At 29.5% G+C, this 12,673-nt stretch overlaps 2 long non-coding RNA genes across 3 annotated transcripts; one reads left to right on the top strand and one right to left on the bottom strand.

The window, feature by feature from the left end:
• LOC105121885 (uncharacterized) lies at positions 1 to 1,795 on the top strand. 2 transcript variants are annotated; one of them, XR_841620.1, is made up of 3 exons: positions 1 to 232; positions 330 to 433; positions 575 to 1,795. It is a non-coding gene; the product is annotated as an uncharacterized LOC105121885 (long non-coding RNA). The 2 variants fall into 2 exon arrangements; XR_841619.1 differs by having other exon boundaries at positions 330 to 1,795.
• Positions 1,796 to 2,915: 1,120 nt separating this feature from the next.
• LOC105121884 (uncharacterized) lies at positions 2,916 to 3,668 on the bottom strand. Its single transcript, XR_841618.1, has 2 exons — positions 3,473 to 3,668; positions 2,916 to 3,298 (listed from the first exon to the last, which is right to left on the bottom strand). It is a non-coding gene; the product is annotated as an uncharacterized LOC105121884 (long non-coding RNA).
• Positions 3,669 to 12,673: the final 9,005 nt, after the last annotated feature.

Below are 12,673 nucleotides of genomic sequence, written 5' to 3'. Positions count from 1 at the left end.
ACAGAGCATTGGCAGATTGAAGGATCTGTACTTAGGCAACCAACATCGTAGTTGTCTAAAAAGCTTCTAGTCAATTCTTTTTAGAAATATGCATGTGTAAAGGTACGGTTCATTGGAGGGGATGGACCTAAACGCGTCAGGCTGGAAGAGATGAGGGAAAACACACTTCCAAGATCGAGTGGAAATGCTGAGTGCCGTACCATATGCCTTCTGGCCGTATGTTCTTAAGCAGGTCAGAGGTTCTCCTGATTTCTAATTTTAAATCATTTTTTCATATTATTTACTAGAGCTTCAGGATACATTTATGTTTTTGTTGAATATTGTCTCAGTACTCTTTTACTCGTCGAGCAGTTCTTTGACAGATGCATTCTGCATAGCCATATTAGAGGCTGCTAGTTGTGGATTATTGACATTCAGGACACGCGTAGGAGAGGTTCCTTCTTCATCTAGCTAACACGATATCATATAGTCGTTGCTTTTTGTACATGTTGCTAGAGACATGTTCACGGGATTGAGCTCTGGTAATCCTAAATCCTACAGGCAGCTAATTTGTTACTTCTCGTGATATTATTAGGTTCTACCAGACGACAAGATCTTACTTGTAGAACCAGATCCTAGTGATATGGTAAGATCAAATGGAAAGGCAATATCTCTACTTCCGAATATTGACCCGCAACTGACGCATAATCGTGTGAGCGAGCCATTCATGTAAGTTTAGTCTTCCTGAGAATTTTATAGCAACTATTCATAGAAGCTCAATCTTTGCGCTGCATCAGAAACTCTACGATTGGCATGATGCTGCAAAATGAGCAGATATTGTGTCTGACCGTGCTTTGAAATGCCCTGATTAGAATTCCTTAGAACGACTCTCACGGTATGCAACTGATCAGATCGGATACATAAGATCCAAACTCAGTTTTTTTTTTTTTTTGGACTTTTTGCTGTATAATTGCACATAAACTGATGCGATTTACTGTGAAGTTGTAGACTGGTGAGTGCCTAAACAAAGACAGTTGATGGAGGCTTCGTTAGGCTATCAGAATGTTCATCAGCATCTTCAGCAGAAAATCCAGTAGCATGTGCACCAATTATTCACACCATCCATACTGTTACTAATTCGAAAAAATCCTGCTAGTCACTTGATTGTTTCCTTATTTCCCTCATTATACCCTGACAGTTTAACTGAACCACACCGCTAAGTAAGCCAATCCAAAGGATATCTCGTCTTTTTCTTTCTGTCGCTTCAGTTTTCACAGGCTTTCTTAACATTGGTGACAACTGTTTATTAGATGCTTCTCTTGTGGTACCTGGGCAGGCAAGAATTTCTGCTTCGTTAGGATAATTTTTTTTTTTTTTGCTATGGCGTCAACTGCAATTATGGCAGGGACCACCAGTTCCTACATATATCGAGTCTTGACCTTGCAGACAAATTCTGCTATAATGCTATCCACATAATATTCAACCTTTAATTATTTTCTCTCTTTGTTTTTTTCTTTTTCTTTTTTGATATTTCTTCAGCCAATGGAGGATATCAAGGAGGTGCCTGAATTTACATTTCCCCGTCATCACTATGAAGACACGATCTCAAATTTCAAAGAGGACCAAAGCTTGGATAACATTTAAGTTATAGAGTCCTCTTGGTTCATCAGGATGCCTATTGGATTCCCTTCCATCCATGATTTCTCTCATCCTTAATGTGAAAGATGAATTTTTGATATCTATGGGAATGAATTTTGAACTCTATAATGTATATGCATGTAGAAAGATATAATTATTCTTTAAATCTCTTGAATTATATCTACACTAGTGTATAAATATGTGTTAACAGCATGGTGACCTAAATTCAAATTCATTGGACTTTTCTCTTTTGAGAGTAATGAAAGAAAAAGGAGTTGTTTTCCATCATGTTTCCCTTCTTATCTTTATCTCTTTGTTTTTTTCTTTCTCTCTGACATGGTATTAAAACTAGCTCAACTTCAATCTAGTAGACGTTTAAGATATTAAAACATTTGTGTTTAGCAAAGAAGAAATCTAAAGAGTGAGTTGATGAACAAGTGATATTAAAATTAGAGTTGGTTGCTCGTATTGTATTAAAAAGGAACACTATAGTGACATTAACAAAAAAGAAAGCACAAATTTGACTGCTTGACTATTACTATTATCCGTTCAATATTTGTTTTTATTATTAAATCAAGCTGAAATTTCAAGAATAAATTTTTGACACAACTATAATTGGACTGAAAATTAAAAGTATTTAAGTTGGTCATTTTATCATAAACAAAACTGTCAATTTCACATCTTATTTAATCATAAAACAAGTCATTTTGTCATAAAACGAGATTGTTAATTTCTTGTTTTTTTCTCTTTAATCTTGTTATATTTGAAAAATATGTTATTTTTAATAATTTATATATTGTAGTTTTAACTAAAAAAAATACTTTTCAATCTCATTATTTATAGTGAAAGTTTTTAGATGAATTCCCATGATTTCTTTTTATTTTACAATGAGTTTCCACATAAAAAAATTTAATATTGTGTTGTATTGATTGGTTACTTAAATTTTATTGATTGGTTGATAATATTTTAATTGTACAAAAGAGACAAAAGAATTTAGACCTGTGAATTTGGTTGTATTGATGACTTTTCCCGTAGAGCTATCTTCCAACATGCTTCCTTTCCTACCTTTCTCCTCTGATTTCTTTTTACATAACAATATCAAATCACTTGGTAACATCTATTGATTTTGCTAGTTATTAACTTGAACAGATCCCACGATGTAATAAGAAATCTTATGAATTTTGTAACTTTTTATTTATTTATTTTTAAGTTTTTTTTTTTTGAATGTAGTATCTAGTTTCATTGCCATAAATTGTAATCCAAAAGGATTCTAAAAAATCCCATCTAATCAAACTATTAAAAAATAGGGAGAACGTAAGACTATTAATAGCTATCAGTTAACTACAACAAAGTTCCAGTTGTGGAGAGTTACGACTTACAAGCGAGAAGGCGACTCTCCAATCCTCTGCTTGCTTGTTATGCATATTAATGGTTGAAAGGAGCAAAATATAGAAAATTTAAAACAAAAAGATACATCACTGAAACATTTTGGCTGCAACCACTTCACTTCTGAATCATCATGGCTAAACCAACATCATCAAAGTATATATTTTGCAGAGATATTGTAACCCAGCTAGCTCTTGAAACTCCTACCCATGTTGATGTGGTGAAGGATTTGGCAATGGGGGATTTCGAGAAGTGCCAATCGGCCTCAGATTCCGTCGCTGAAGGACTAGGCTTTCTGTCAAAAATTAACAACTCAAACATAAGCGTATCATGAATACAATATACATGCCAGAAAAAGAAATTAAGATACTCTATTCCATGCATGTTTAGAAATTTCCTAGGCATGCCATACTTTCTATCTATAGGACTGAAGATGTCCAGGGAGATTCAAACTTAAGAAGTTTTGCACCTTGAATAGCTTCGAACTTGGAAATTCTTGCTTCTGTCGACACAGAAATTGAACTCATGAAGAAGACTACATAGGCTATAAGCCAAGCACAGACTGCAACTTTCCTATGGAACCACCCCATTCTGTGCTGCAGTGATGCAAACCCGTTTAAGCATGAAATATATGTGGATCTCAGCTTACTTTATAGAACATTGGATCAACTTGTCAAATTTGAAGTGCCAGTTCAACCCAAAATTCCTGTGAACACATTTTCTTAGTCCAAGTCAAAAATATTTTTCTCACTTTCTTTAAAGTCTCGTAGGAAAAGGCTCCAAAATTCCAAATCAACGCATTGAATAATTTATCATATGGTTTAGTGATTATGACACTTTTTTACTTGCGACGAGTCTTTCTTCTCATAAGCACCATGTTTCCAGTCATTCAATTGATTACCATGATATTTTCTATCCAAAAGATGTCAGCCATATATTCATTCAGCAACCTTGATTTTTGTTATACCCGTCCATAATTTCTCGGGTTTTTTTTTTTTCGTGCAACTTATCATACACTCTAATTTCTGCAACTCTAATCTTTCAAGTCGAAGCAGAGTCTGAGCAGTAAAGTTGTGGCCCAATAAAGGCTATATCTAGAAACATTGTGAGGCCCATAATTAAGATCCAAGAATGACTTCAGAAAAGCTGAAATAAAAGGGCCTAGAGAAAAGATGACCAATTAAATGGGCTAGCCTGCTAAATAGTTTTCGAACTTTTATCTTTTAAACAAAAAAAAAATCAGTGCTCTCATGACATCATGTTAGTATACGCTCCCCTTGACTGAGATTAGGGAGAAATATTTAGTTAAATTAGCTACAGAAAAATTATTATTTAACTACTTAAAGCAAACATTATTATTATATTTTTTAAAATCTAAGTAATGACATGCAAGGCGTAACTTCATACAAAATTAAGAATGGTAATGGATATCTAGGAGTCGGATTTTACTATATTTACTGGTTATCTACTAAATAAAAAATTTAAATATTTATACCTGCATGACTAGAGAAATTTAAAACATCAACAAAATATTTTATTGGTGTACACACTAATTTTATAGGTACAAATATCACTAACAATTTTAATAATAAAAACATATCATCAAGAAATATTCCCATAACTGATGTCATTATATAATGATAATTTTATCAGAAATTTTTATATTAAAAAATATAGTGATGAATTATTATCACCACTCCTTAAAAAAGAGGTTAACAAATATCTGTCATCAAATTCAATGGTTAATATTATCAAAGAAATTCTAAAAAATACTTCTATTAGTAATATGTCTGTCTCATTAATAGCTTTTTTATAAAATATCAACGATATATCTTATCAATGATAAGTTAGGATGGATCAAAATAATTAACATTTTTTTATAATTTTCTTATATAAATGTTGATTATTTACTGTTAAAAATTTCATCTGTATTTAAACAAATTATTTTTTTTTAAAAAAAAGAAGCTATAAAACAATTTTACAATGACATTAAATGACTAATCTAAATTAAAGAATAAATTTTATATAATATAAAAACTAAATGCTAATATCTATACAAATCAATTACATGCTCCAATTGCAGGTGAAGTGGAAGAAAAATCTCATGAAGGTTCATAGAGGGAGGATAAAAACTAGAAAAATATGTTATGATCTTCTCCAATTTTTGTTGTTGTTGTTTATACTTTGCCTCCATTTTAACTCTTAGAGCATCAACTTATTGTTCAACTAACTTCTCAACTGCTGGTTAACTCAATCTAGATTATAAAATATCTATAGTTAAGACATTACAACCTAATTTCATATCCTTTCATCATAAATAATATAAAAAAAAATAAATCAAAGATATGGATAAAAAAACACTAGTTCAAGTAATATATAAAAAAGATTTAAAAGTCTGTTTACAATAAACATTCCAGCTCGATTATCAATAAATAATTGTATTTTTTTTTGTTTATTCTACTTTGTGTATATATTTTTATATACAATTCCATTAAAGTATGAATTATATTTAGATGTACCCATACATATTTATTTATATTTTTATGTTTGTTACATGTTTGGTACTCTATATTGATACCTATAGACTCGAGCAAAAGAAAGAATCCTAAAAGAGACTAACTTCAAGGGAATTATAGTTGAAGAAGTCTTTACCATATAAGGAATTCATGGACTCCTTTAGCGATTGTGCTAGTTTGATCAGATGAGCTTATTAGAGATGGCACAATCCTCTTGAATCAGCAAGTTAAAGGTCTCCATGGCACTTGGACTCAAAAGGGGGAGAAGAATCTCGTGTGGGCATAAAGTGCTTGGACAAGATTGGTGACCCATCATGCTTTGGGTTGGCGATCTTAATGGGTCTTATCTCATATTTAGTGCCAAGACCCGGTGATGGACGGCACAAATCCCAGCCATCACTAACGTGATTGGTTTGGGCTCTAAAATGACTATGCTAAACATGTGCCTATCAAATCGCAAAAGGTTATATTCTTAGGCTACATTACTAATTTGTTGGATAAGAAGAGAAATGTATCTTTGCAAGCAAAATAAAGACAGCCTTTGCCCAAATCAACTTGGAAGTGCCTTTTGTTTCACTTATTAAGTGGATCGAGTTTAGTGCAATACAACTAAGTGTGTTTTCATAGTAAATTATTAACTTTCTTACGAAAGTTAGGGTCATTTTAAGATAAACAACAAAAATATAAGAATTAATAAAGTATTTAAAGGTGATATTATCTTGTGATGAGGTGACAAACGGCTCAATATTTATCAATATTGACTAATTTTCAATAAACATAATTACTTGTTGTTTGAATAAAGTTAAAATAATTTTATAACTAAGTTTCATCTCAAAATCAAACTCTAAAAAAGATGAATGAAATTTAAAGTATGTTTGAAAATGTAATTAAAATTATATATTCTTAATTTTTTTAAAAAAATATTTTTTATGTGTTTATATTGTTTTAATATGTTGATCTCAAAAAAAATTTTAAAAATTTAAAAATTATTTTAATATATTTCTAGGTAAAAAATATTTTTGAGCTGTAACCATTACAACAATTTTAAAATAAAAAAAAGCTTATCCACTAGTATATAATCCAATTCCATTGAAACACCAAATGAAAAGAAAAGGAAAGAAAGTTGTGATAAAATAGTGAGGTCATATGTTCGCTAAAAATTTGAAAGCTAAGAACCCATTGAGGTAAGTAATGAGCACATTCAAGTATGAAAAATAGTAACACTCATTCAATTATTATTTTTTCTCTTCTTATTTATATATGTGTGTGTGAGGTTTGGAAATTGGTTGCACTAAATCACACTAGTTTTCAAATCGATAAAAAAAAAAATATTTCTTATGGAAAAAAATAAATCTAGTCTATAAAAATAAAAATAAAATCTCAAACTGTATAATTTCTTCTTATAATAAAATTTAAGCATATAAGAAGCAAAGGATTGGAATCTTCAATGGTGGATTACAGGATAAAGTGCATTATTTGCCTTTTATGCATTAAATTTTGGACGATGATAGTTAACATTCAATAGTTAAAGGTCTAATCTTGGACGTGTGAGAGAGAAAGAAAAGTTCACACCATAATTTGATAATGTAGACCTAACAAGCCGTTAATCCCAATTAATTAAGCTAACCCGTGCCCATTAATTATTATTTGGCTCCCTCCACTGCAGGATACCGTGGTTTGTGTGTGATATGGGCATTAATAACACCAAGAGAAACTTTACCGACTTCCATCCCTGTCTCCCTCTTTTCTCAAAAATAAATAAATTTAATTAAGGGAGAGCACCCACTGCCGGAGGGTGTTTGAAAATAATTATATTATTTTTTATTTATAAATATTTTTTAAAAAATTATTTATTTAAAAAAATTATTTTTAATATTAAGATATCAAAACAATCTAAAAATAATTATTTTTTATTTTTTAAAAACACAAAAACAAGTAGTGATTCAATTACCACTAACTTTTTTTATTTTTTTGTTATAACTCCAATTCACTTCTAGTCTTCTAGAATGTGACGTCAACAAGTGCACACATTAGAAATTGACATCTCTAAATTAAAAATAATTCTCTCCTTCAAAAATTTATGCTTCTTTTAATAGCTTGACAATTTAATATTATGAAGTAGTTATTTCTTTTTAGTTATATCCCTGTCAGTGTAGTGTTTGAGTGGAGTGGAATTCCAGGTCAATGGACCGCAACCTCCAAATTGTTAAGCACTATAGAACAAGACCATCCAGCCATAAAGGAAAGGATGTGGTTGGTCCAGGGTAACAACAACATGATGTCAATCTTTTTCTTAGGATTTGACGTGACTGTTCGAGGATTTTGCCACCATATTTTACTTCATAAATAATCTTCCATTCTCTCTCGCACAATATTATAGATATAGTTGCGAGATATATATATGGTTAATTATTGTTTGGGATATAGTTATGAGATACATAGGGATACGATATACATAGATACAACAATACGATGAGTGACACGCCCAGAACTTGGCACTTCCAAGGACTACATAGCATAATAACATTTCTATTTCAAGACTTTTGAAAACTTTGATTTTGAAAACTTTGGCTCTTGAGGTGTCTACTCAGCTCCTCTATGATTCTATTTTAGTTTTTTCATTTTCAAATCTTTTTTTTTAATCGATGATCTAATTAGCTTAAATTAGTTTTGAAATTATAATAAAAATATCAAATTAAAAGAAAAAAACTGAAATAAATATAATGAAAAATTAATTCTGACACTAAGTTATTGGTAATTTTTTTAGTTAAAAAATTCATTTTGTTTATTTTTCAATCCCTAGATTAAAAACAGAGCCTTGCTAGGATATCACAATAAAGAGATAAAGTAGTTGATTGTTTTTGCAACTAAAATTGGCAAGTTTTGTGTCAAAATATTTCATTTGATAAAAAAAGTTTGATAATAATGATTATTTGTATTCATCTTACTAGAAAAAAAATATATTAAGGATCGAAAAGTTTTGTGATCTCGAGTTGATTTATCAATTTCTAAGTAATTTTTAACTACTTAAAGGCACATGTGAATTTTATTAAGGTTTGTAGTGTGTTTCTATTAAGATTTATAGTATGTTTCTCAAGAGATATATGAAAACTGATTGAAAATAAATTGTTTAATTCAAAATACACAATTTAATTTTTTACCTGGTTTATGGCCATTTAGATTGCTAGAAACTAGAAAAAGAAGCTAGACATTCTCTATAGTAGTAGATAATATTCCCTCCATGAGTGACAAATAATATGTTATTTTCCTTTTTGTAAATAAAAAATTAAAGCCAAGTTAGACACAAGGACTTAGCCTCCAAGCCCACGCCAAGCGTAAGGCCTAATCTTTTTTTTTCTTTGTTTTTCTTTCATTAAAAAAAGAATATGCTAATTCACTTACTCTTAAAATTTAAAATGTATCTTAAATAATATTATAAACTTTTATTTCAATTTTAATATGTGATATGAAAATAACAACAATAATAAATTTCTCTTGAAATATTGATTAAAATTGTTTTTTTGATTCTTAAATATTTTTTGAAAATAATTTTATCAAATTTATGTTTTTTTAATCTATCGATTACATACCAAATAAGGACATACTATTTTGATATTTTTGTAATTTGCTTTAACAATCATAATTTTTTTACAAAACAATGATTCCAGTTAAAACACATGTTTTCTATAAGATAAATAAGAGATATATTAATAAACTTTTTTTTTTATCTTAGCTTCTTAACTCGATCTTTGGTTAAAACATATGTTTACACCTTACATAAGTAGTTCCCTTATTCAGACTCTCGCATGCTATTAGGTTTTCTAATAAATATAATACTAGATAGGAACTCATTAACTTTATAATAATAACTTTATAATTAAACCTAAAATCCCTTTTAATTTCTAAGAAGTAGCTATTAAACCCAAAATCTTCTTTTTATGATGCTATGCATGCTACAAAAATCTTCATCCTTAGATTCCGATTAAGAGATCAATAGTCTTGAATTAATAAGAGTTTTGGACATGAAGGTTGTCTAATCTCTTCCACTAAAATCTGAAATTATTCCCCATCTAAAATTAGTTGAGTTCTGTCATACAAAGACTATGTAGATGGTGTAACAATGTAAACATAGACTTCAGAGATATAGCTGTGACTAACACAATTTAAGTCATATATACTGACCTTGCCTTGTGTTGCTAGAATATTTGTAATGCAGTCCTTATTCCATACTGTCAAATGTAACACAAAGATACTAACTAATGTAAATCTATATGTAGAAACATAATTTTTTTACTAATCAAATTTCATCACGTGTTATTTAATTTTATTTTAAAAAATAAGAAAGAATAAATAAAATTAAAATATATGACATGAAAAATAAATGAGCCTTTATATATTACTTAGTCAATGACAGGTTGACACTTGGGATGAGATATTCAAGATATCTTGTCATAAATATAAGGTCTCATCAGATATCTTATCATAAATGCAAGATTTTATTAATAAATATCAACCAATAAAATTATGTCATGTGGTATTTGAAAAAGACCTGAGAACCCTTACAGATCTCTATAAATAAAGGGTTTCAACTTAAAGGCAGAGGATACTAAAGATACAAATTTTCTTTAAGACAAGCTCTTCAAACAAGAAAACTCTCTCTCTCTCTCTCTCTCTCAACAAGGAAGCTTTCTCAAAAGTTCTCAAGTCTTCTTCATCTATGCTTGAAGTCTACAAAGAACAAAACTCTGTTAGATTAATCCTAAATGTCTTATAAGAGTTCTTCAACAACAATTTGAAGTTGAATCAAATATACTCTTCAAAGCATCAAATCATTAAATCTTGCTTCGCAATATACATTGAAATTCATATTCTTGCAAAGCACAAATCTTGGTTTGATTGCTCAAATAAATCAAGTCACTTTACATCAAATCCAAGAAAAGAATCAGAGGATTATCTTGTTCTTTTGAAAGAATACATTACATAAAAATTATACCCAATCATATATTTAATAAAATCATATACTTGTACATGTGTGCTTATTTAATTTCAGATACTCAAAATTATATCTACACTATCAATAGCTTTGTTTGCTCTTAGCCATGATCTGATTTCAATAAAAACTATTTCTCATTCAATAGCTTCTGATTTAGTAGCTTCAATCATGGAGTTATAAGTGTTAAAAGTTATAATAGGCTCCCAAAAATCTTAAGCTAGCAATCCTCACTCCACTTTGCATCAACTTTATGTTGAAAATAGTATAATCAATATTAAATGCAATAACACACATAAGAATTATATGTGGTCACTCTACATCTTCGTCCTTAGTTTTATATATCATTGTTTGTGCCTCTAGAGTTTTTCCATATTCTGGTGTTTTGACCACGTCTACATAGTTTTGTCCATCTCTAAAGCATGTCTAAGTTTGAATTTTCTTCAATAAAGCTTCCTGTTTTCCCATTGATAAATTAATAGATGGTTTACTAAATCGCACCATATTAGCCCTTTGTTCATAGGTTTTAAACTAGATAAGATTTAGCCTTTCTTTGAGAATATCCTATAGTTGGTGTAATTGTAATGTGATAAAACCAAAACATCTTTCCAATTTCATTTTCCTTCTACAGAAAAAAGGAGAAATAACATTTCCATATTTCTTGAACTTCTTTTTCAATTTTGTATAAGTCAGCTTAGCTGGAAAACGTTCAAAGTAAAATTTGAATAAAAATAATGGATTGTATATATGTTGCTTGATGGTATAAGATAGAGTTTTCAGGGGGGATAAACCTAAATACTTCGGGTGATTTAGCAAGAAAAGCTTAAAGGTGAAGAGAAAGCTTTTTGAAAATAAAGATGGGAGAAACTGGAAGTTGAAAAAGAGAAGAATGTTTGGGTGAAGGTTGAGATGGGTAGGATTTAAAGGTTTTAATAGTAGCTGTTTATAGTTTGTAAGTTATTGCTTAGGGAAAGAACATGTCAGGTAAGAAGAAAAAAAAACATGAGAGGCTTTGTTTACACACAATTATTATATATTGTGTGTGTCCTTGTGTTTCCTATCTTATCTCCTACATGTCCAAATTTGACTTCTTTTTTGTTTTTTATGTCAATTTCTTATATATTATATTGTAGACAACGTGTATATTTATATCCTATAGCCATATTAAGATATTGGAGCTTTTTTAAAATATATTTACATTTTAGAGCGTGGGGCTATGGTTTGAATATATACAAACTCATATTAGGTAGCATTTTATTTTTGATGATTTGTCATAAAAAAGCTTATGAAGAAAAAAAGTCTCTTATACTCTTCATGTTTTCAAAGTGTGAGAAGCACATGTGACTTTGATGACGGGAAGTGGACTTAGAAAGAGACTTAAAGACCATAAAAGGATAATAAATATAATTATAAAGATTTTAAGTTTCGCATATCTCTAGTCTATTGGTATATCTGTTTTTTTTAAGTCAAGTTGCTTTCAAGCTATGTTTGGCCAAATTTTATTTTGTTGTAAAAAGAAAATGCATATGGAACTATAGGTTTGGTAAAAGTTACAATTACATACAATCATGAAGTTTAAAACTTACATATCTCTAGTTGTTTTATGTTTCCATATTTTAATATTTTTGAAGTATAATTGTTTTTTCCACATTTTGTTTAAAAGTTACAAGTGGTTAAGATTTATTTTGTTTATGAAAAAAAGTATATAATTATTTCAATTAAAATTATTTTCCTTTTGAATTCAAATAGAATATTTCGTGCTTTGAATCAAAGCTAATAAATTTTATAATGATATCCACTTTTTCTAAGTAAAATGCAATATAATCTTAAAAGCATAACTATAATTTGCCAAAAAATGTTTCCACTAATACTACTTTCAACTATATATCATGCTACAACACAATAATCCAAATACAACACAAAGTGATAATTCCAAGCAAACTTTTAATTTATCCAACTATTGCAAAAAGATAAAATAACAACTTAAAGGATATGTGTGTGTGTGTGTGTGTGTGTGTGATGAAGTTGTGAAAAAACTTCATCGAAAATAAATGTTCCCTCTCTAATGAGTTTTGGAACTGTGTTGATCTTGCAAAACATATTTAAAGATATTAAAATTGCTCAAACAATTTTTTTTTAAAGGTGCATGCATGAACTGTAAGCT

The sequence above is a fragment of the Populus euphratica genome, unplaced genomic scaffold (genome assembly GCF_000495115.2).
Source record: "Populus euphratica unplaced genomic scaffold, PopEup_1.0 scaffold46.1, whole genome shotgun sequence".
In the NCBI taxonomy this organism is placed as follows: Eukaryota; Viridiplantae; Streptophyta; class Magnoliopsida; order Malpighiales; family Salicaceae; genus Populus; species Populus euphratica.
The sequence above is the reverse complement of the archived record's forward strand: the minus strand, read 5'-3'. Positions and strand labels throughout refer to the sequence as shown.